The sequence below is a fragment of the Lycorma delicatula genome, chromosome 3 (assembly GCF_047948215.1).
Source record: "Lycorma delicatula isolate Av1 chromosome 3, ASM4794821v1, whole genome shotgun sequence".
NCBI classification, from domain to species: domain Eukaryota; kingdom Metazoa; phylum Arthropoda; class Insecta; order Hemiptera; family Fulgoridae; genus Lycorma; species Lycorma delicatula.
In genome coordinates, this window is record NC_134457.1 from 124,258,665 (window position 1) to 124,284,583 (window position 25,919).

Genomic DNA, 25,919 nt, shown 5'->3' on the forward strand with positions numbered 1-25,919 from the left:
AAATGGGTTTGAAAAATATTTTGTTTATAAAATCATTTTTCCCCTTACTTTCTTAATAATTACAAAACGTTTTACATGAGAATATACAAAATTTCAGATAAAATAAAAACTCCCAGCTATAAGATTTAGTAAAACGTTTTTGATTCGCATGAAAATACATTTTGACAGTAAATAAAACTATTTAATTTTCTATTATGATATTAACATTAGCAAAAATGTTGGTAAAATTTTATTAGAAAAATTGATTCTTTTTCTAAAAAACTAAAACAGTTCTAGGATTTTCCCGCCACCTGGCTTTTTTTCTGATGCACTGCTTATACACACACAACTTAATTTAAAATAGTTATCATTTTAGTTTAATATAATCATTTTATTATTTAATTCAGTGATTGTAATTAAAGCGCACGCGCATACCGTAGTCGATTCGCGAGGGTGTGGCGGTACTAGCGGACACTTAAAATACTTTTTTACGTTTTAAATATTATTTATTTATTTAATTCTACCGCTCACCTGTAACGTTAAAATATAGAAGACGCTGCATTAGCTGTACATCAATCTACACTAGCGCTCCTTGTGGTGAGACGGGGGTACTAACGACACACTATACCCACTTAGGCGCTAGTTTATTTAGAGCATTTTTGGGTGGCGGTACGATTTTGCAAAATTTTTTTTTTGAAAATAATATTTTTTAATTGTCAACAAATGTCTCTAAGAAAAATAAGAATTTAAACGAAATCTCGAGATACTGAGGCTCTACAGCCTCACCCCTTGACCTTTTAAGTTGAAAATTTAATGGCATCAATGTCCCTTATACAGAAGTAATTTGCCCAAGTTTGGTCAAAATTTGTCGAGTAGTTCTAAAGATACAACATGATTTAAGATGCGACACCTAACACCAAAAACACACGTACATATGAACATCAGGAAAATTTTCATCTGGTTTTTTTGGATTCCTTAAGTGGAAAAAACATAAAGATCCGGTGAAAATCGCATATGCCTAAATTGGACTGACTACCATACGTTCCCTTTTATAGCTAAGCTATAGCGCTACGCGGGAAAGTAAAAAATTGAATCTATTTTAATTTAAAAAAAAGCCATTAAGGTTGATTATTCAATTCATACCTGTTCTAATATATTCATACACCTGTTGAATATATTTCATATCCTCAGATTTTATATAATTTTACCTTTTTAGTATTTTTGATTTTTGATTTTTGATTTTTAATTTTTTTAATTCCACCATTTTTATCTCTATTATCTCACTATATTATCTTTTATTTTTGTCTTTTGTTTCTAATATCTCACTAGGTTAAGTTGAATATCTGTGATATTTTCTTTATCTTTACAAAATTCACCCATAAATTTTTTTCTTATCTTCATCCCGTATTTTTTCAATGATAATGTGAACAACACCAAACATAGTATACCTGTATTTTGTATAATTTTACTTACTTCTTACAAAAAAAAAAAAAATGTTCTTGGGTTTACCAGTTTATATTTTTACGGCTTCATTATATAAACAATCTTTTTAATTTTTTTACTGAAATGAAAATTATTTACAGCATAAAATATAAACCTATGTTACCACAAATGGGTTTTACAAACTTGTCCTGCAAAATTACTTTTTATTGTTTGAGTACTCTCTCGAAAATAAGTTATCTTAACAACCCCAAAAAGTGGAAAAGATTCATTTTTACTGCAGTTAATTGATAAATTTCCTTTCAATTCTGCCTCAGATAAAATTACTTTAGGTATAGATACAATTAGTTTTTTGAATTACATATCCATAACTATAGTTCTAATCATAATATAAATTATATTGAATGAAAGAATAACAGAGGTTTAGTTTAAAAAAAAGAAGTTAATCTCAACTTATAACTCATCAAACGTACTTGCATAAGTTAAAGAAAAGTATAATTCCAACAGATAGATTCAAAGAATTTATTTGTACTTCTCTGTTTTGATTATAACTTGTATGCTTAACTTGCTTTTATGGTTGTTCGCTGAATTATACATCTAATTTTTACCTGTTACTTCAAGTAGTTCTTCTCTAAGTAAACATTATCCACTCTGAGAGCAATTCTTTTTTCAATAGTACATTTGTAAAAATTTTAATTGCAATATCATGTTGTTGAGTCAAATGAAACCAAATTGAATCACAATTTAAAAAAAAAAAATTTTAATGTTACAGTCGTTTTACATGTTCATTTTATTTCCTACAACTTATGTTATCTTTTATTTCTTTTTCGTTGTTACAAATAGCTGTGTAAAAATTTATAATCGAATCAGGTAATAGCATACAGTGACTTTTATTAAAATCGTTACAGTTAAAAAATAGCTATATTATTAGTTAAACGAGCAGAAACAAATATTCTTTATTATCTTACACTTGAACATTTTTATATTGTTTTCTAAATTTAATCTATATATTGGGAATAAATGTTGTGGAAAAATTAATAGTTAATGAACTGAAAATTTCAGTGTTTAATAAAAATTCAGTTTAGCCCAAAATGTTGAACAGTAGACGACGCATTTAGTATCATGGTGTTTTTTTTTATATTTTTTTGAAATGAACATGTTTTTCTGCTTGAAATCATAGAATACTTAAGCAGACTTCATGTGCCTCGTTTGAAACAGGAAATGAGAATTTCACAATAATCTCGTACAAAAGCTCTGCCTTGTATTTTCCTTTCTTTTTGTAACAGCAACCCCTATGCCTTAAAATGAATTATATATAACGTTGTATTAAACTACAAAAATTAAAAAAGTAAAGCATTTTTAATATTAAAAAATATTTCTGATATAGCTGAAATAATGTAGCTTTTATTATTTTAATATTCCGAAATAATTGTTTAAATTTTTTAAAATATTTTTTCTGAATTCTACATAAAATAAATACGGAAATAAAATATTTTTAATTTAAAAAATATTACTTAAATAAATACGGAATTTGTCCCGTAGAATAACAATAAAAAAATTAAACATTTCATTTAAATAAATCTCTGATTTTATCAACAATCTCTGATTTTAATTCAACATGCGTTGAATTATATATTTTTAACATTTTAAAAACATTTAAGTTGGGGGTTTTCCACGGAATTTGACATAAATCTTCTATATTATATATGTCTGGAGTATATATATATATGTTTTTTTCGTAACAGAAATATTTGTTTACAATAAATATTAATTAGACATAAATATTTCCTTTTGAAATAAATATAAAGGATTATTATACTATCATGTAATAACAGATATTATTATCCATTATCATATTTAATCAATTATTATAATACTTCCATGAACATTGCAACCATTTTAAAGATTTTTTTTTTCTTGCACCTGCTTTGACTTCATCTTCTTGACGGTGTTTTCTACGTAGCGAGCTGTTTGTTTCTTACTTTTCAGCGCCTTCCCTTCTGAATTTCTAAGAGCTGCCCAAACAGCAGGATTATACATTCCCGATCGGCTCCTCCCGCTACAGCCTTCTTAGTAGGTCTGAGGTTGAGCGAAAATAGTAGACTTCTTGAAGTCTACTTTTCAGGGGCCTGGTTTGCCGCAGTCCCAAGAGACTAGTCGAACCTGTTGTTTGATGCTGCAGCAGGCAATATTCTGTCTCCCGTTGTAGTCATTCCGGTAACTGTCGTCTTCACGGAAGTCTCGATTTTGTCCGTTGATTCCTTGTCGCAGCCGACTACCATTCTTTGAAGACGAGCGGAGTATTGTGAGACACCGCGCCGGCTGTCTCCAATCCCAGAGCCTGAGTAAGAGGGTCGTTGACTGACCTCGTATGAGTGACTGACTTCCTACTAATTAAAATTACTATTAGCGAAAAACCCTGAGATAGCAATGTTAAAAGATACATTTATGATCATGCTGTAAGCTGTGATGAGATGTGAAACTCCGTTTTGTACCTCAATCGAAGAAAGTAACTTTTTCTGCTCGTAGAAATATCAAACCAATTTTACAGCACGCAATACCATTGCTTTTGTGTTCTGGGTTCTGGGATTATTTAGATTCAGGGCATTATTTATTTGAACAAATTAACTACTCAAAAAAACTATCAACTCCCAAAATACTTACTCAATTGGAGTGATTATTCCTATCCATCCACCGCTTTGATTTTGTTTTAATTGTTAGTTGACTGCCTTACTAAAGGAACGTTTAAAGGAAAACTTAAGAACGACGAAGTAATTTGCACTTCACGAAATTGTGAGGGAACTGAAGATAATTATCACAGAGACTAGAATTAATTAAACTGCTACAAAAATTGGACAAGTGAATTGAAGTAGTTAGTGACGAGCTATTTAAACCTTGAAATGGAAGACCGCAACCTACTTCAAACATATCTATCTTTTCTCACCTATTAACTATTGAGTAATCGTCTTTTCTCTGGAACATAATTTCTTTTATAATTTAAATGTAAAATATCCTGGATAAATCCTTCTCCCAGTAACCACACATCTGTATTTATTGTCATAATGAAGAAAGAAAAGGTACTGATAACGATTAGGGCGTCAATGGGATTAGTAATCGATATTGATACAAGAGAAAAAAAAATCAGAAAACTTTACGTAACTACAGTTCAATTCCACGTAACGTCAACCTGAATTCTGGAACAAATGTAAACTGCAGCTAAAATATACAGCCACATAAATACCAGGCATTTTAAAATTGATCAACGAAATCACATCAAATTTTTAATGTTCCCCTACAATTAAAAATTCAATTTTTCCAATTTTTTTACGTATCTGACTCATGTCAAGAAAGAGAAACCTATTAGCGTACTTTCACTTAGAGTAAAGATATTCATTCATTAATCTTCAGTCAAAAAAACAAAATCATGAAAAAATCAACATGCTCAATGCGATAAAATACGTTTTAGTGAATATTAATTTATTCTTCTTGAAGTCTCTAAGTTAATTTTTGGTGGTAAATGTGAATATTTTCTTTTAAAATAAATAGAGAAATAATTAATATATTATTGTAAAATATAAAAATTACAAAAATACAAACTTGTTCATTTAAAAAAATGAAAGATAGGTTTAGATTACTTTATCCTTATGGGTTCTTTAATACTATTAGAGTGGATAATTATCGTAATTATTTATTGAATTACGGATTGCAACATCAAAAAGTCATTATTATAATAGAAACGCTTTTTTGAACGATTTATACAATAATAAATCATTTAAATTCAATGTAAACGGTTAGGTTTGGCTAATAGCTTAATTTAAGAGCCCAGAGGGAGACCTGAATTCGATCCTTCACAAGGGTGAAACATCCACCCTATAATTAATCCCCTCCGTAGCACGAACGCTTCAGTTAAACGTTGAAATCAAAGCAAAATGGAATCTCTCTGTTAAGTGGGAGAAAGACTCATTTCCTGAAACGATCATGGCATTTCTACTTAACCGACCAAACGAGCAGCAGGTTATCTTTAACGCAGTTGAGGCATTTAATCCACGATTTAGTCCTATTTCGTATTACCTTATCTCTTATAACATCCTTAATTATTAACTTCAAAGACAAATTACCAAACATTTGGATATCATCCAAGGTAAAAATTAAAAAAAAGAAGTGTATATGAATATATATGTTGTTATTTTCTCCAACCAGTTTTCCAGCTACAGCTGGGTCTGGGTGTGTGTGTACAGGCAAATTAAATTACCGCTACCGACTTTCCAGGCCTGACGTAGCTGCAACGTAACTGTAAATACACCGGTAAACAAGTAGTCTAGTACACTCTCAGGTTGACCACTCCTGAGTCGTTGGTTAATTGAAATCTAACCACAAAAAAACGCTAGACTGAATCCACAGTCTATCATTGAAATCCATATAAAAGAAACTGCCCTTACAAGGACTCAAACCTTAGAACTCTCGATTTCGAAAATCAACTGATTTTGCGATGAGAGTTAACCACTAGTCTAACCCAGTTGGTTTACCACACACACACAAACACTTTTTTATATCTTTTTTGTTTTACAATGTTATGATTTATTTTATTACGGTAAATAATATCAATTAACTTAAATTATTCATTAATAAATAACTTCTCCATAAATAAATTGACGTTATTAACACATCAAACGGGTAAGAAACTAATTTTATGATAGGTGTGTTACATGAATAAAATGATCTCATTGACATTTTTGTTTGTTTTTCAATGGGATCGGGTGCTGCGGTCAGTATACATACAACATTGCATTTATCTCAAAAATATTAAAATCGTCTAATATAAAAGAAAGCAATATTGATTTTAATTTTTAGGGTTTCTCAAATAATTAGGAAAGACGATTAATTATTAATAATAGTGGTAAGAATATCCAACCCCGTTACACCTATTTTGATTTAAAAGAAATTGAAAGATAAATCGATGTCTAATCTCCTAATATTTTTAGATATTTCACCAACCTCTGTGGAGGAGTAATTTAAGTTAAAGAAGTTCATCATTTTTCTAACATTTAAGTGAAAAATAAAAAACAAAACTTTGAGCAAGTTGTCTCGTTAAAAGAGGTTAAAATAAGATACTCGTATTTGAAATGATAAAAAAGAAAAATTGGGTAAACTCATTCAGGTAATAAAATTCCTTAAATAAGTTAGTTACGATAAATATTATTATGTTCAGTAAAAAAGAAAAAAAAACCGTAATAGAAGCTAAAAGTAATTAAAACGTAAATAGAAAATAAAAGGAAAAAAGTAGGAATCTCAATTTTTACACTGAAACCTCTCCCAAAGTTACTTACTAAAATTACCTTTCATTAACAAGTTACTTATATACTTTTCTGTTAGCTAACTTATTAAATTAAGAACAAATTCAGGCTTCTGAATTTCATCATTATTTGATTTTAAAATTGAATTTTAAATTAAAATGAAAATAGAAAATAGATCTAGTGGATTTTTCCTTGGAGTTAGATATAAATGAGAAAATTTGTATTGTATAAGGGTTTATTCCATTATTTTACTCGAAAAATATTAAAACAAATTAACTATTCCTTTGTGTAAAAAGATCTTTGAAAAACGTTTTTAAGGCCGTTATTACTATATACATTTTATAATTAAAAACAACGAAACGATTGAAGGACTTTTTTCTAGAAACTATTTCGTCTATTATGATTTGTAATAAAAGTTTATTATAAAAAATCCCTTCATGCTAGATGCCTAGAAACAAGCAATAATGATAAAAATATTAATGTAAAAATGCAAAACTTAAATACAAATTCAGATTGAAAACATTTATAAAACCTTGAAAGTTTATTGAAACCTTGAAATAAAAACACTTTTTATAGTACCATTTTCTTTTAATTCAGTTTCTGAACTAAATAACGTGTATTTCAAAATGAATATCGGGGTTTTAAAGTTATATAATATTTACTAAGTTTTACATACATTGATAAATTATACATGACATGAAAGAGCAGCTCAAACAGATTTCCTATAAGTGTTCCATTTGAGCATCATTTCTCACACGACACACATCCAGCCGACTTCAGCATGTCTGCAGTAATTGATGCGACAGCTGCTTCAATCCTGTGTCTCAAGTCGGGTAAGTCAGCTGGTAACAGTGGCAAATACACCTGATCTTTATAAACCCACAAATAAAATAATCGCAAGAGGTCAGAACGGGCGAACGTGGAGGTCACGGCAAACCAGCCGTCATCTGGTTCCCGGCGACAAATCCAGCGGTCAGGGAGACAACCGATCACGTATAGCGTTATGTCAGTGTACCATCTTGTTGTAATAAAGCTCTGTGGTTCGTAATACAGTTCAGTAAAGAGCCATACTTGAACCACATCATGATAGTTCATTGCAAACACAATTGCTTCTGCAAAAAAAAAAAAACGGCCCGTAAACTTGCCGTCAGGATTTGTTTTGTTTACAAATAAAACCAGTAGTTTCAATTTGTTTATGCCGCCGAAGAACGTTATTTAACTCGGGGATCACAATGGAACTTCAAAGAGAACGTACGTTGATCGGTAATTACAGATTCACTCTTCGCAAACTGCAAAACAAAGAATGCTTTCCGAGGGGGGGAAGGCACCATCTTTGCTACTTTCTAGCAAAAGGTACAGGAAATAGTCTATGGGTTGTTTGTAGCACATCTAAAACTGTTTGAATTACTCTTTCGTTTCATGTATAATTAATCAATGTCTGTGAAACTTGAGAAATATTACATAGCTTTAAAACTCCGATTTTCATTTTGAAAGACACGGGTATCTTAAGGTATATCACCGACTAAACAGGCCATACATTTATTCATAGCATTCACATATAGAAATGATAGAACTGATAGAACATATACATTTGTATATGTTCTATCAGGAAAAATTACAGAGGAATCGGAAGTCAATTTCCACATCCTGTAAACACAGAACACACATACATTTTATATTAATCACAGAATTCATATTTTATCCACATTGAACTTAAAAGTCACAATATAGAACTGTTACGTTTCAATTATACGGGGATTACTGCAATTTAACTTTTTTTTTATACCCAGTACCATTTTGAAGTACATTAACAGAAAACTAAGCATTAAGAAAAAATAAAAATGAAGTATAAAAATAAACAAAATAAGAAAAAATCATTTATAAAAATAACGTAATATGGTATAATACCTAGGCATTTAGACAATAAATCGGTAGTAGATTATATAAATGTGTTGTGACTTGTCAATTTCTTCCCTCCCTAATTCTTATCGCGCATTTCAATTTTATATTTTGCTTACACTTCTTTGTGGTATTAATTAACATGAATATGTGGGATTTTCCTCAAACCGAAGAAGCTGTAGTTGTCTTCTTACCGGAGAAGGATATTATTTCGAATGAAAAAAAAATTTTTAAATGATCTAGACATAAATTCAAATTTTATTTTAAATTTAACCTCCAATTTTCCATCGTTTAAATAATAATGTACATCATCTAAATGGAGCTAGTTATCACAAAAAAGCAAAAAATAACTTGAAAAAGTTTTAAGGCGCCTGTATAATAGAAAAAAATCCCAAAACAATGTTAGTCATGAGCAGTTCGACTACAGTTATCCGGATAGTCGATTATTAAAATTAGTCGACTAATTTAACCACGCACAAATATTAGTCCACTAATTTTGAAAATCAGTCGTTGCCTACGACTAACAGACTAAGATACAATATTTCTATATGTTTTGATTAAATCTGGTAGCCCATCACTCTGTGAAATTACATCATTTACTGCTAGATTAAACATATGAGCTACACACAGAATGTTAGAGGCCTAACATTTTTTAGGCAGATTTCATATTAGCGCCCTCGTCCTAAATTACTGCCAAAATTTTATTACTTATATTCCATTCGTAAAAATCTCTTTTAATTTTTCGGCCAAATACTGTCCTAAATGATTTTCTTCCACTTGTGTTGTACAAAAAACGAAGCACATTAACTCACCCCGTCCTAGTTCAAAAAAATGACTAGTTAACGGTCAGAAAAGAAACCGTACTTTTTTATATCCATACGTCCGTTACTATAGAGAAATAGAAATTTTGTCTAATTTGTTTTTAACCATTGATTTTGCATTTTTATGAACGTTTGGCATAATAGAACTCATTAACTATTTCCTGCTCGGCAAGGTATAAAGAGACTCAAGTTTTTGTAATAATTTTTAAAACCCTTCATCTTCTACAATAGAAATGGACTGTAAATCTTTGAAAATCATTTCTGCCATTAAATTATCAATTTTATTAACTTTCTTTACAGACAAATATTTATATTTATATTACAGAAACGACTGGGTTAAATGTTTAGAAGATATAAGATGACAGAGGCAACAGAAGAGACACGGAAGTTAATGTGGATGCCATGGACTGACTATTCTCGCTATTTGCAATCTGTGAGCGTTTTTCTGAACAGCTCGGCTCTCCCGTGGAATCAAAAAATTCAGTGATTTCAAAATCATTTGGGTATGTAGTGGTACAATCCCAGTTTTGTAAACTGCAGGAGTTTTCGCTTTAGGTTTTCTCTTAAATTTAAGATATTGTTGGATCTTTTTACATACTTTGCATGTTGCCGTTGTTGGAGAGTTAAACATACCGTAAAGTGTAAGATACGTTGCACTAAATAAGAAAACTCAATCTATTTACGCCGATAAAAAGAAACTGTGATGAAATGTTAATAATGGGAGGGATCGATTATTTGTAATTAATTGCAAAATGATGAAAAAAGCCAGCGTCATGCGAGTTGCGTACGGGTGCGCCTGATATATTATTGAATATTTACTTTTCCTGAGTAACGACTAATATTAGTCAAAGAATTAAGTCTTCGACTAACGGTAATATTTACATTGGTAGCGTGTCCACTCGACTTAAACAAGAAGTCCGATTAATATTAGTCGATTAAAAAAATTAGTTAATGCCTAAACTGAACGGAAACTAAAGTGATTAGCATGCCTAAAAATTGCAGCTCTGTCGCTTACCAATATGTTTATAGGCCCGTTAACGAAGTGCCGCTAACAGTTTGCCGCCTTGATGCTCACCGCTCTTCTGTGTATCCGTAGCCTTAGGCGATTTTATTTTGTTTTTATGCCGAAGTACAGTTTTTTTTATCTACAAATTATTTTTATAAAAATTGTTTTAAATTGGAAAACTTAGATAATTACTAATATATTACTAGTGTATTTATTAATTGATCTAAGAACATATTTATAACCGATTTCGAACCCATATACACTTTATGTTTGCTCTATTTTTAAACATAATCAATGTCTAATAAATTAAAACATGCGTGTTAAATTTATAATTTATCATATAATTCAGCCCGACTCCTTTTCTTTCCTTCGGACCCGGTAGAACACCACAAATACTAATTTTATAGAATTATTATTCGATTATTCAAGGTTTATCTTTATAACGGAGCAGCACCAGTTCTATTTACGTTATATAAACAATATTGTCTTACGGAAGTGATAAAATAGGATTTACATTATTAATTGTAGGGATTTAAGAGAAAATTACCAAAATTATTAAATTAATAAAATGGTATTTTTTATGAATGACATATATATATATATATATATATATATATATATATATATATTTATATCACAGATTTTCGTAAGTGTATGTGTTATGTTTTTAAATTAACTACAGAAACTGTGTGGTATAGTAGAAGCTTCTCGTAGTTCTACTGTGCAGTTATGTCTACTGTTATCGATTGGCGCGTGTTATTGTCAACAATCTGTTAAAAATTCATTCTGCATGCATATTTCAGTTCTTCCAGTGACTCCATGGCGTTTGTTTTTAACCAACACTGTACTGTTTATCCTTTTCTGAAACTATAACCTATTTCCTGAAACTGTACCTATTCTGAAAATATTTAATTACTAAAAGTCAATCTTCTTTTAATTGGACTGATTTTTTGTATGTTAAAAATCAATAATTTATTAATTTTATTCTTTGTCTAGTTTTAGTGTTTCTTGTACACATTTGTAGATTTTCCACTCATTCTAAAAGTAGGTAAAAGGAAAATATTAAAAAAGGCTATTTAGTTAACAATTAGTCAAAAACACAAAAATCCAATAACAGTCTAAAAACTATTTTAAAAATTTGTTGTCAAAGCAATTAGTTATGAAGAGAATTTAGGAGAAGGGGAAAAGTGTGTCACCATGGCAAAAACAGAAAACTTTTCAAAATCTAGAAAACTTCTTAAAAATTGTAATCGAATGAAAAATAGACAAGTTTTATTTTTAAAGAGGGTATATCTAAAATCTTACAAAAAATTTAAAAAATAAAGAAATATCATGAATTGCCAGATTTTTACAGATTCAACATTTTGTAGAATTTGGAAGGGTAAGGTCAGTTTTGTAAGTAGAAGAAATATTTCTTTTAATGAAAATAATTTTTAATATTTTGATCCCATAATTAGTTGAATTTTATGATATACAAAAAAAAAATTTTTTTAATGATTTTGATAAAATCTAAATAGATATATGCGGCAAGTTAAAATCCTTAAAAAAACATTTTTCACTCATCGACAACATTTTGTCATCAACATTTCAGAAACAAGCTATTAACTTCTGCATTGAAAGTACCACAACGAACGAGAATAATTCTGACAATTTATACTGAAAGTCACGTCGAATTTATAAAATCAGGATTACGTAGTTTATTTTTTACGCAGGTCTTGAATATAATAAATAAAGATTCTCCATGCAGAATACATTTATAGAAAATTATTTAACCATTTTGAGTGTAATTAAATGATAAAGGTTGGCCATAATGAATAATGTTATACCATTTAGGTTGGATAAAAACGATTTTTACTAAAATGTAAATTAAACATTAAATTATAATTGAATCCACGAATCTAATAATGAAATCATTAAAAGATGGAAGTTTAAAAATTGTTGATAAAATAAAATTGCAGTACGGCAAATCTGTATTCCGTTTACTCCTTATACTATCATTTATACTACCGTATAACCTTACCAATCCTACAATATAACTGCAACTTGCCAGACGAATAAACAGGTTTGCCTTCAGGCAAAAGTTAGTTTATAGAAAATAATATGATACAGTTTAATAGTGCGAAAATGATTTTATAAAAAGGTGTCTCAACTGTAAGTGATTACATTAGAAGAAAGTATTCAAATAATGTTATAGAAGAGGAGAGAAAATATTTGGTAATCAAGGAATCCTAATTGTAAACATTTAAAAAACCATTTAATGACAACGCAAGCAATAGAGAGGATATACGTCATCAGAAGTTGAAGAATGATTAAATTAAAAACTTCTATTACTACATATAAGTATTACAAGTAATTATTTTTATTTACTTTGTGATGATAAATGTACAAGACAAATAAACATAAATTTTAATTTTAAGATAAATAATATATATGTGTTAAAAATAATTAGTGAATTCACATTGGTAACAACCACATAACATAAACTTACAACCTACCTACAAAATATAACAAAAATGTTGAACAAAACCATGTGAATTTGAAAATTCCATGTTCAGGTGTAAACTGGATTCATACAAAGGATTCTCAGTCAAACATAACACATAATGGCTTCGTCCAAGGCTTACTATAAACGCGTTAGTAATCCGCCCGCATGTACGTAAACATCTACTTTTCTCTTCTTTGCCATTTTGTAAAGGAGTAGTATTATTTCGTACCATTTTCTGTAGTTTTTATATACTGTTCACTTTTCCATTAGATGCTTAACAGTAAGCAGTTTATCACGTACACTGCACGCTGGTCTTTCTTCACTGGTTAATAATTTGTTATTCGTGAGTGACCGATTCTGAGTCTGGTCACTGTCAGTTTTGCGTTGCTCAATTTTAATCACATTGAGTTTCGTGTTTCTGATAATGTTACACGATATTTAATGTCTGCCACTCCAATATGAATTACGTCCATATTCTACAAATTGTTGCCCCTCTGACAGCTTCCTTCTGCATATTCATTTCCTGAGATACCAACATGCCCTGGAGAGTCCATGCAAATACACATTTTTGACCCAGTAAAACGTACGTAGTATAATTTAATCATAATCATAATTTACTGCATACAGAATGACATCTTCAATGTTCTTGTTCCGAATTGCAGTTAGTGCGCTTAAAGTGACGGGACTTTCTCATCGCAGAAGTGTTCTTAATAGCGAAGAGCTAGCTGTATGGCAATGAACATAGCCGAAATATCTTGCAGCTTCCACGAATGAGCTTCATCATTTATTCATATAAAGCATTCAACACCATTCAGTTTTGGAAACATCAGTATAGATAATTATATTTCTTTTATAGCTACTGACGAAAATTCTTGTTTGTTACTGCTGGTTTCTCTTTTATTTTTTCATCAGAGATCTAATCTTCTGCTTACAGTTCGTAAAAACCATAATGGTATTTCCCCTATAGAAACTGCCAATGTATTTGGAAGAGGAATTTCGTTTTTTCTTTTTTTTGCTAACTCGCGATACCGTATTCCAGACCAGCTGAAACACGTAGCGCGGCTTCACATAATGCACTCGAAGAATTGTTATTAAACGTTTTATAATTATTAGAAGATGGAAAGGACCACATATTTGTTGTATATCTTAATAGTAAGATCTCTCTTCTGAAATGTAATGACTTCATGCAAGCTTCAGACATTAAACTAGTAAGCGGGTTTGTACGAAAAGCACCCGTGGCATATCTAATTTTGTTGTTATGTATGACGTCCAACATCCTTAGATACGACGGTGGATGAACATAAACATACAATATAATTGTAACCGAGCTACCATTGAACCAATGCTTTATATAATCATAGTAACGTCTCTTTTTCTGAGCCCCAATTCATGTTTGATAAACATTTAATAATGTTTAGGATTTTCTTGCATCTACCACATAAATTCTGGATGTGTTGTTCCCAGTTAACGGATTTATCTAATAGATAGATCTACAAAGCGTACATTATTTTTGTATTGAATAGAATGTTCATCGATGGTCGTAACAGGACTATTATGAGGAGTTCTCTTCTTACAAAAGAGTATCCAACAGCTTTTCTCTGGTGAAAATATGAATCCGTTATTCTTTGCAACTTCGTTGAGGGCGTTTATCGCGCGTTTCAATTTATTCTTCACCAAAGCAGTATTTTTACTGCCATATACGATTGCAGCTCATCAATAGACGCTTTTTCTGAATATATTCAGCAAACCATGGGAGTAACTATTACCATGATTAAATGATAATTATTTCCATGATTGTAAGCTAAGGTATTAAATGATACATGATTTGTTTAAATATGATTTTATATAACCAACTTAAGTAAAACGTTAGAATTAGAAAAAATTGCCATTTTACATACTGCCCAATGTCAAGCAATACACAGCAAGACAGATGAAAGAAAAACGTTTTTCTATTTGTAAAAATACACAAATAATAGTTTTATTAAATACATATACACAGTAAAAAAATTAAGTGTTAATAAATATGTCATTCCTTCAAAAAAATTACATTAAAAGTGCTTTTAGTAAAGCTCTTCAAAGTGAATGCTACTTGAGATAATTCAACTTCGAATATTTTTATTCATAGATCATTACGTCTTTAAAATTCCCGGTTGATTTCAAAATATTTGACAGATATCAAAATACGATGGGTTAGAGTTTCTTCACTATTAATTTATTTCTCTCAATAATTTTTCAAGTGATCCAAAAAATTAACAATGATATAGTTAGATTGTGAAAACGATCTGTCTCTCCCGAATATACGTATATTGTCCCCTATCTATCTTTAACCACATTTGTTATCCAGTAATTCCGTCATGTATAAGCTATAGTATAAGCTCATGTATAAGTTGTGTATGGGGTTGATGCACGATTAAACTTAATACACAGTTTAATCGTACATCAACCCCATACACAACTTTACAAGAGATTTGAAAGAACGTTTGACGAAAAATGTTGTTGATTTCAACATTGAGTCAATACTTGAGCATGTTTATATTAATCGATATTAAAAAACCTACCGAAGATTAATTTTAAACTTTTACTAGTAGTGGTTTATGATGGATATTGCTTCCTATCTATTTTGAAGAGTGCTTTGAGAATTTTCATCTGCGCATAAACATTCGTTGACGAATAACTTATTTCTTCTCTATTAAAACTTAATAATAGTTAATAATGACGATACACGAACTCAGAATTTGCTGAAAAGAATTCAGGTTGCATGGATATGTAGAAATATAAAAGTTACAAAAGAAAGACTAAAAATAAAGAAATGTAATGCAACAAAAAATCTCTTTAGGCACGCCGGAAGGCGGAGGTAGATTTACCGGTGCTAAGCAGGGGATAAAAAAGATTTTTATATCTTAAAGATAAGAAAAACTTAAAATTTACTCAATATGACAATGGTTGCATGCAAAAAAATTTCACATGATTAGCATACAACAGGCCCACCTTCTTACAATTCCAGCAACATTATGGTCATCCGTTTCCGTATGGGTTGATCATATCAAAAATTGTTTCAGACAAAAGTTTTAAGTATTGTTTAGAGGACTAACGATCACTTTAAACAGATTCGATAATGTCCTATTAAGGGAGGTATGATTATTTTGTCTTCGATCTCCATTTTTTCCACCCCCTGGGTCAATGGTTGGTGATATCAAAAAACTTTACTTAGATACGTTTTAGGTCCTTATCCAAAGAACAGTAGGAACTTTAAACGAATTCTATATTTTTCTTAATAAGAAATTTATAGTAATATTTTGTTTTTTCGAAAAAGCACCCTCATTTTTACCACATGGTATGATTTTACTTATTAACGAACTCGACCGAGATTTTGGGTTGTTATATTTTATGTATCAATTTGAATTACGGCAGTTATTGTGTCCACAAGAAAGTAAAATATATATATATATATATATATATATATATATATATATATATATAAATGTATATGTATAAATCTATATGTATATATATATATGTAAATGTATATATAAACTTTTGAACTAACGGTGGTTTTGGAGTCTGGGGATGTCGAAATTTTCCGGAAGTCGAATCATGATATACAATAAAATAGGTAGCTTTCTTATGAAATCTACCTAATTTGAAATTGCTGAAAGCTGTGAATGTTGAGAATTGAACCACGATTAATGATTTTATACTATTCTTTGTGCACTTATACAGTTAGTACAGCCCTCATAACCAAAAGTATCATGACTTGGAAAAAAATCACTATTTTGTAGAATATTATAAGATAAATCAAAAAATTATTAAATTTAGATAATTTAGCAAATAGTTTTTATTTTTTTCTTTATTTATTTATACTATGTATAGTATTATGAATTTTTTTTTTTATTATGATTGAAGTTCAGTTTTTTTAAATTTACTTACATTACATTCCTTTAAAGTTTATACATCGGCAAAATATTGTGAGTATAAATACAAGGAAAATAGCGAAGAAGAAAATTTTTTTTAGAATAAATAAAGAAACCGACAGCGAAAATAGTTGGAAAAACGCGAGCAAAGAAGGCGATAGCTTTTTTTGCATAATTCATGCGGGTTAGTCTATACTTTCTGTTCTCTGTTTATTCCTTTCTCACCTGCTACTGCTGCTTCAGCTCCAGAAAAATCTCTACCCGCTTGATATACTGTACTACTGAACTATAACTCACATAATGGAATTTAAATTCAGAAATTTGTAGTAAAATATGTACGGTGAATGCAATAAAATTAATTCAACGCTACAGTTTAATGTTTCCACTATATTAAAATTTTGTCTCGTGTGATGTGAAATTTATATCTGCAATAAATAATAAAATATATGAAATACATATAAAGTAAACTGTGAATCTGAACTCTTAACGTTTATTTTTATAACCAGCAATTATTATAATTGCTATTATAAATATTTTCATAAAACAATTAATTACTCAGCTTTGTATTTATATTTTATAAATTAAATGTAAAATTAATACAGGTTACAGAAGCGGCAGATTATTGTTTACATTTTTCTGGGATTTCCCAATTATGACTTTTTTCGTAAATTTTTCGATAAGACAAATAAAACCAAATAATTTGTTGACAGTTGTGTTACAAAGAAATCTATTCCCCTCAATAAACGCATGCTTGTTTAATTTTCGAAAATTATTTCAACAGCATTTTCTTTCAGATGCTATCTGTATATGAATATCTACTTTATGCTACGTCAATGATTTAACTACGAAAACTTAATAAAAACAAAATAAACTGAATTAGCTCTTGCGGTAATTTCTTTTACGAACAGGCGATCAAAAATCCACTCTTGTTTTAGGTGAGCTAAATAAATAAATAAGTCCGTAATTCTGAGGATACATAATACTCAATACATACAAAAACACATAATCAAATAATGATTACGATTACGGTATTTAATATATTATATAAATCACATTAGGAATAATCAGGAAATCACATCAGGTGTAGAAGTGATGCTTCACTGATAAAAAAAGAAACTTTCTCAGTACCTGCCTGGATAGGTCAAACAAAATCGTGGTAAAACCATGATCAATGGCTACACCAAAAAATACAAAAATAATTATAAGATAAAAAACAGATGTTAATAAAACTCCAAATTATATATTTAAACTATAAACACATAAGGATACTACATATAAAATAATAAATAAAAATAAACCACAATTCAAAAAGCATTAATGAAAATTATTTGAGCACATATTTATGAATACGGTGAACGAAATGTCAGAAATGAAGCATTTAGAATTTATTTTAATTAGCTATATTAAAAATTTATAGACCGGGTAACATTTTTTCCATATTTTTCAAATGATTTGGCAATTTATTTAAAATGATAACAAAAAATATATATATTTTCCCTTATATGTAACAGCAATACTACCGTTTTCATTAATCAGAATTATATCCAAGCAGACAGTATTACTTCAACCGGAAAAGAACAACGCAAAAATTTTATCCATATTTAAAGTTAGAAGTTTTCAATCCATTCAGTGAATATTTTTTCTAACAGCTAACATAGAATTTTCTTGTAATCTTAAATAATTATTTTTGAATATAAGTAAAACTTTGTCATTAGCGAATAGGGTAACAATGATCGGTGCAAGATATTGAGATAAAAATAAAATAAGAAAAGCAAGGAACCGATGACACCTCTTGTGGCGCTCCAAATTTTTCATCTTAAAGAGAGGACATACATTTTAACAAAAGATGAAATTTCAACTACCTATTTGTTTTTTTTTCACCTCCTCCTCCGCCGGGCCGGATCCAAGCAAAGAATAAACATAGCCCGGAGGATTGTCCAATACTCTAACGAGCCTACCTGCCTACCGGCTCTAAGTCCGGCATGACAGGCAGGCCCGCCAGTAGGATCATAATTTCCTTGCCCTGCCACTAACCACCACTGCAAAGCCACCAGATCCGATAAAGTTGTGCCTAGCGACCCCACCCTGGGAGCCGGGACTAGGTCTTGTATTGCCTGCCTCAAACTGAGGCAATCCGAAGGTCATCTCCGCTGGAACTCGGTCTTTCAAGCGCCGGACTCCAACAAGCGCGACCCACAGGTCGCACCTGCCGGGACTCGGTCTTATCAGCTCTGGTGCCCCGGAGCTAAAAAGACGGAGTAATACGGGGACCCTGGTGCCCCGGAGTCCCCGTGTTTCATCATCGACAGCCACTCACCTAAGCGTGGACAGACGGTGACTCCTCAAGGGGCTGTCCAGTACCTCATTGCTACCCCACCATTCATGGTACTGAAATAAACCGGAACGCTCCCACGGAGAAACTGAAAAGCCAGACACTGGGCAACAGTTACCTTCCACAAAGCCTATTAACACCAGAACAGCAACTCACTCGCGAGCAGCACACTCATCCGTCCGGTGATCCGCTTTCCCACAGATAACGCATACCTGCGGGTTCCCGCAAGTGGCCCATTGATGACCCTGTTGCCCGCAATTATAACACAACGTTGAGCAATCAGTCCAGTCATAGGTCGAGGACATGTGGCCCCGGCACCAACAGCGATAACATTTGTCATCAGGATCTCTCAGGACAACTCGGTGTTCAATCAGTTTCTTCGCCACACTATATGTTGTCACAACGGTGGCGTCCTACGTTGCGCCATAAGCTGGACGAACGGAAGACACTCGAAACTCCCCACTCGGCGTATGACCTCCACCTCAGTCGTGGTACATTCTATATCCCGAAGATGAGCCACCGTCCTACGATCACCCCTCGTCTTCATGTCGACATATATGAACCGCCTTCAGCGCAACCGCCTTATCAGCGCCCTCAACCCGAATACACAAATCCTCTGCAGGCCCCCGTTTCACCGACAGGACATTACCTACTTCCTCCGTCGGAACTGTCTTGAGTAACTCAGCATAAGAGCGCCCAGTCGCCTTAACCACAAAAGTACCGCTGTCAACAACCTCCGAGGTGGAATGCCGTGAATGGACCGCTTTCCCATGCTTATCACCAAAGACCTGCGGCAAAACCACCCAAACCGGGGATCTCATTCGTCCAAAAACAAACACCAGTCGTTCCAGGCATAAGCCAATCCGGCCTCCTGTCAGGAAAAACAGCGGATGTGGAATCTCGTCGTATATCCGTCGCAGGAGCGCAAGAACCACCCCCAACCTGGCGTGGGCATCCTTCGAGGAATCAAAGCAAACAAAACCGTCAATCATCAGAGGGACTGGCAAACCTTTCTAGAATGCGGGCGGTATCCCCCAACACATCCTCTGGCTGGAGCCCAGACACCACGACACATAGTTCTGAGGATGAGACTCTGATAAGTCTATAAAACGGCAGGTAGGGGCCTTCATGCTCAATGGTACTCCACACGTACAAGTTTTTTCATGACTCCATTCGGCCGGGGTCTAGTCACTACCTCAAACAGTTCATCATTAGACATGGACCACTCCAGAACATTACGCAGGTCACCTTTCTCCACCGGAGTCTGCCCGAGTTTTCACTTCCACATGCGTGGCCACATGATCCGTATCAGGTGCAGCATCATCCCAAACGTCCTTAAATTTCTTGACATCTAATGCGGAATCACACAATTCGGCCAAACACCACTTAATCTGTGAATCCGTATGAGGATTTCGACGAACCTCAGATTGCAATTCATCAAAGAAGGAAAGCAATCTTTCCATGATACGTCGAAAGTGTACTCGGCAAGTGAGAATCTGTTCCTCCTCCTCCATCGAACTCGCCCTTTCACCATCGACCTGCATTTGTGCCGATACACCACGTCCCTGATCAGCCACCTTCCCCACGACACTCTCTGTAGTCGACATGTAGTCTCTAGCACCAGCTCGCAACTTCTTCAAGTCCTCTTTCCCCATGGGAGAGTAATTCAACCGCCGTTTCGACGAAGACTCTACAACCGGTTGTCATGTAACATTACACAACCCGAGATCCACCCGAGACGTATTCGACAAGGCAGAAAATTCCCTCCTCAAATCATCCCCACTGCCCTCTTCAACCTCCGATAAACTGTCGACTTCAGACTCAGTGATCACCACTCCGCGCCTGCTACTCCGTAGGCCCGTCCTAGACGTCATCCTCTCTTGAGCTACCGTTTCCCCAGTCAATACAAATTTACTGCCACGTGAAGATCCTCTCTTCGACTTCCTACCTCGAGTAGATTTCCCACCTCCGGTCTGGGTCCGAGTACAATCACCGCCAGAACAACTTTTTCAGAACCAGACATCTCAAAACAAATAGAAGTTCGTAAACCATACAAAAAATTCTATTACCAGGAAAAAGGTCGCTAAAACCACAGATAAACGCCAAAATAAAGTAATAACCAGCAATACAGAATAAACTGTGTCCAAAGCGCACCAGAAAAATCAGAAAATTCACGAAATCGAAAAGGTTTCTGAGGCCGAACATAAACATTAGCAAACAACTAATGTAAACAAATCCTGCCTTCCTCTGATTTCTGAAGAAAATCAAGCAGTAAGTACGTTATGAATAATTATGAAAGTAATAAAATAGCTGAAAACACCGTCCATAGTCACACAAATGCACTACTTTGGCGGAAAATTGCTAAACCCGTAGTTAGCCTACGGTAGCTAGACACAAATTTTGGGCTGACGAAATCGTCAAAAAGCGAGTCTCAAACTTCTAAAACGACACAAAACTTGTTAGAACGTGACCGAACGGCCGTAATATTGTTCACAGGCACCGATGTTGCTAAAAACGGTCCAATATCAAAAAAATAAATGCATTAGCTCACCGTTGCTAAGACAAGCATAGCCTACCTAACTAACCTAAGTAGTCTTCGAAAATAAGATATACTATATAACACGGAAAACGAAAAATAAAACGAATAACACAACAAAAACACAGGAAAATGATCATAAAGCAATAAAACGGAAACAAGAACAAAAAACCGAAAAAAGTAAAACCTGAATGCGAGTTGTCGCAGACACGTCTAGACTCCACGAGGTCTCGGCTGTCTCCCACATATTTATGGTTAGTCAAGTATGATTAATACCTAACTAACTGTAAGCAGTTCCTCTTGAACAACAAGGAACTACTAAGTTTTTCATCAGTATAACTATGGAACAAAATGGAATGCTTTAATGACGTACCAAAAAATTGAAAATGGAATTATTTTAATCTAGGCTATTTAAAATAATTTCTAAAGGTTACAAAATGGCTGCATCAGTTTTTAAAATAATCAAAGTTTGTTAAATACATTATTATCTTCAAGAAATGTTAAAATTTTATCTTTCAATAATTTTATTTAAATATTTTTCGAAGAATAACGAAACTGGTCAATAATTCTGTAAACCAAATGCGAAACATCTGTTAACGACGAGAGTAATAAAGAAATTGTTAAGACGGTTGGGAAATGCTCCCATGTCAAAAGATTCGTTAATTAAATGTTTTTAGAAAAACAATAATAGTGTCTTCATCTTTAAAAATACTGGTAGGAGTTTCATCAATATCCATTGAATGATTACTCTTAATATTTAAAACACAATTTTTAACTTAATGAAAATCAACTAAAAATAAAATTATTGATTCATCAATAAAACCATTCAAGGTTAACGACTTTATTTAAAATGGAATAATTTTATTGATATTTGAAATAATAGAAACAAAATTCGATTCCTCTGTTATGTAAATAGAATGTGAGCGAACTGAAGTTGCGCCCTTTTTTATTTTTTGTGAAGTGTTCTGATTTCTTTTATTTCCAAATCCGTTTACTGTTTAGATAACTGTACACATAGTTTTAAGTTGATTATTTGAATTGGGTATTACATTATCATAATACAATCTTTTAGAACTACGAATATTTGCAACACAAATTCTACTGCAATTTTTCAAATAGAAAATTTTCAGACAAATTATATTAACAGTTGTATCGGAGGTTTCTTAGAGTAAATATTATTTTACAAATTTTTATACTGTAAGCTTTTTCTTTTTATATTAAAATGATTCTTTTTTGCTAAAGAACAAGTTAAAAGGTCATCTCAAAAAGAGTAAGGAAATTATTAAATTTTTCATTAAAATAAATCTTTTTATAATTTTATTTTATTGATCATCCTATAAAAATAATAAAAGTAATCTCGTCGCATGTTTTCATTAATAAATATTGCTCTTATAGTTTGATAGTTGTGAACTACACAAAAGGAAAAAAATTATACTTAGATTAGTTTATAAAAATATTATCAATTCAGATTAAAATTGCTTAAAAAATAAGGTACCAAAGACGGTATCATAAGAATTAGATTTATAGAATTCATAAGACGGTAGTGATTAGATTCAGTATACGGTATCATAAATTAGACATAATTTATCGAATTCACAATGAAGTTAAGAGTTGGCTAAAATTTACTAAATCAGAGAACCTTTTTTTAAATAACGAGCCAGGGACTGGAAGTTCAAATCATATTGATTGAAGCAGTATAGAAGTTTCCGAAAGAAAAAAGTGTAAATTCGAGACATGAGAAATAAAGCGTATAGCATTTAGTGTTGAATGACTGGTTTGTGGAAATTAAATAGAGGAGAGAAGTTTCTGGTTCAGAACCAGAGATAGATGAATTATTGGTCTATTAATTTTTAATTTAATTTGCTCGTGTAGCGTCTTAAATATGATGTTTACTTTTTGCGTACTACTAGTGTAAACGAGTATTTAGTTTTATTGATAATTAATTTTAATTTGAAAATTCTCCGTGAAATTTAGTTTTCACCTTGGAACGTATATAATAAGTGTAAAAAAAAGCAAATGTAAAATTAAATAAAAAAGTGAATTAATAATTAGTAACTAATTAATAACTGTATAATTATTTCACATATTTTGAAATGTCTGTATTTCTTTTATTGGAACATATTATTTTATACTGTTTGTTTTATGTTTTCCTGTAAAGATCAGTCCTGTTTCCAAGAAATTAATTTTCATATATGAAATAGATGTAATATACTTTCATGTATGACTATAAGGGGAGATGTGAAAGTTTAATGTAAACTGTATATTGGGGAGATGTGAAAGTTTAATGTAAACTGTATTTATATTGAACCGAGCATTAATGTGTTCGGTTCAATTTACTCGACAGCTAATTTCTTTGAAGAAATTGTGGTAACAAAATTAAATTAAAGAATACGTAACACACGATATAAAAAAAACATTTTACCGATATTCAAAACAATAAAATTTGCTTAAACGTTATATGTAAATAATATAAAACACAGTTATAGGAACAAGTGGTACTAGCTCCAGTACTAGCTCTAGATACTAGCTCTAGTGGTACTAGAATGAAGCGGTACTAGCTCCAAGCTTTCAACTATCTTCAAGCTTTCATTACACATATTCTGTTATTATTTATTCACATTATTAATACTTCCTTAAGAAAAACATTTTCTTCAAGAATAGCGTGTTTCAAAAAGAATCATCCGTTGTGAATCGTTTATATTTAAAAAAGTGTCGAATATAAAAACTTAAGATTAATTTTTTATTAAAGTTTTATTCATGAAGTTTATTACATACCAAGTCATAGCTGCTGAAATGCCCCCTTGGAATGCACGGCATACGTCCACACGGTAGTCGAATCGTCCCACACGTTAGCAAGCGTTTCTGTATTCACTGCTGCTGTTATGCGGTTCGTAGTTCGACCACTGCAGCTGGAATCGAGGCGCAATGACGGAATGTTTTACAAAACCCCGCAAGTAAAAATAGTACACAATGAGGTCTGGTGATTTTGGAGGCCAGTAATGTAAAGCTGAATCTTTAGGTCCCATATGGCCGATCCATCGTTGCGGAATCCTATCGTACAACAATTCTCGAACTTGACGGACTCGAGTGAGATGATGATCCGTCCGGCTGGAAAATGAAATGTTCCGAATTGGCCTCTGAGAGCAAAGCCAGTTTTCAAACATATCGTGATACGTTACTTCCGTAACAATGTTCTCTAAGAAAAAAGGAACCACACACCTTTTCCCGAGAAATTGCACAAAAATCATTATCTATGGAAGAGTCTCTTTCAAGCTGTAAAAATTCTTGTGGCTTCTCCGTACCCCGTATTCTAACATTGTAGCGGTTTACTTACCCATCTAAATGAAACGTAGCCCCTCGTCACCAAACACTAATGGTGTTCAAAATTATCATCTTCTGCCACTTTGCTAAGGACGAATATATAAAACTCCACACGTCGTTGTTTTTCATCTTCATAAAGAGCTTGCAGTAACTGAATCCTATAAGGTTTCATAAGCAAACGTAGACGTAAAACACGCCAAATAAACATTCTGATAATGTTTAGTTCTCTACTGCCACGGCGAGTTGATTTTCGGAGGCTATGAGAAACTCTGACGGATGCGCTCCACATCGTCTGACAATGGGATCGACCACTTGATTTCCCCTTACACAGACAACCCGTATCTTTAAATTGTCTATAACATCGCTTATTGCTCTAAGTGATAGGAGGTTCAGCACCGTATGAACTAGGAAAATCACACTGAACAGTAATACGGATTCACACTGCGCGAATCGTAGAACACAAAATTATTTCTGTTGTGGAGTCGCCATTATCTTAACTCCGAAATGAATGTAGTTCTGGTGCTACCTAATGGCAACTCGAGACTTCCCTCTTTCTAAGAGTATTTTGCTCGATCAAAAAACTGAGTAGGATTAAAAACTGAGTAGTAATGACATTTTGAAATCGGATGATTCTTTTAGGGACATACTACAACTATTTTTTATTTATTTATACCTAACTGAATCACACACAAATTTAATTGTACTCTTATTGTGAAATCACATCTTGGTAATTAGCAGGCGCTAATTTCCAAGATACACGTAGGCTCGTGTAGGTTGGCATAATGCTGTGTAGAGATTCTCATAGTAATAGTAATAATCCTACATGTTAATGGCCTCACGGTCATTGAGACTAACGAGGTTCGAGATGTTCCTACTTAAATCAAATTTACTTACT

The 25,919-nt window shown here is 32.2% G+C and overlaps 1 long non-coding RNA gene across 3 annotated transcripts in view; it reads left to right on the forward strand.

Annotated features, from left to right (window-relative positions):
- The window catches only part of LOC142320973 (uncharacterized), a 120,310-nt gene that overhangs the window by 886 nt on the left and 93,505 nt on the right, over positions 1–25,919 (forward strand). For all 3 annotated transcript variants that reach the window (XR_012755529.1, XR_012755531.1, XR_012755530.1), the window contains exon 2: positions 9,759–9,936. This is a non-coding gene — a long non-coding RNA (uncharacterized LOC142320973). The remainder of the gene's footprint in view (positions 1–9,758; positions 9,937–25,919) is intronic.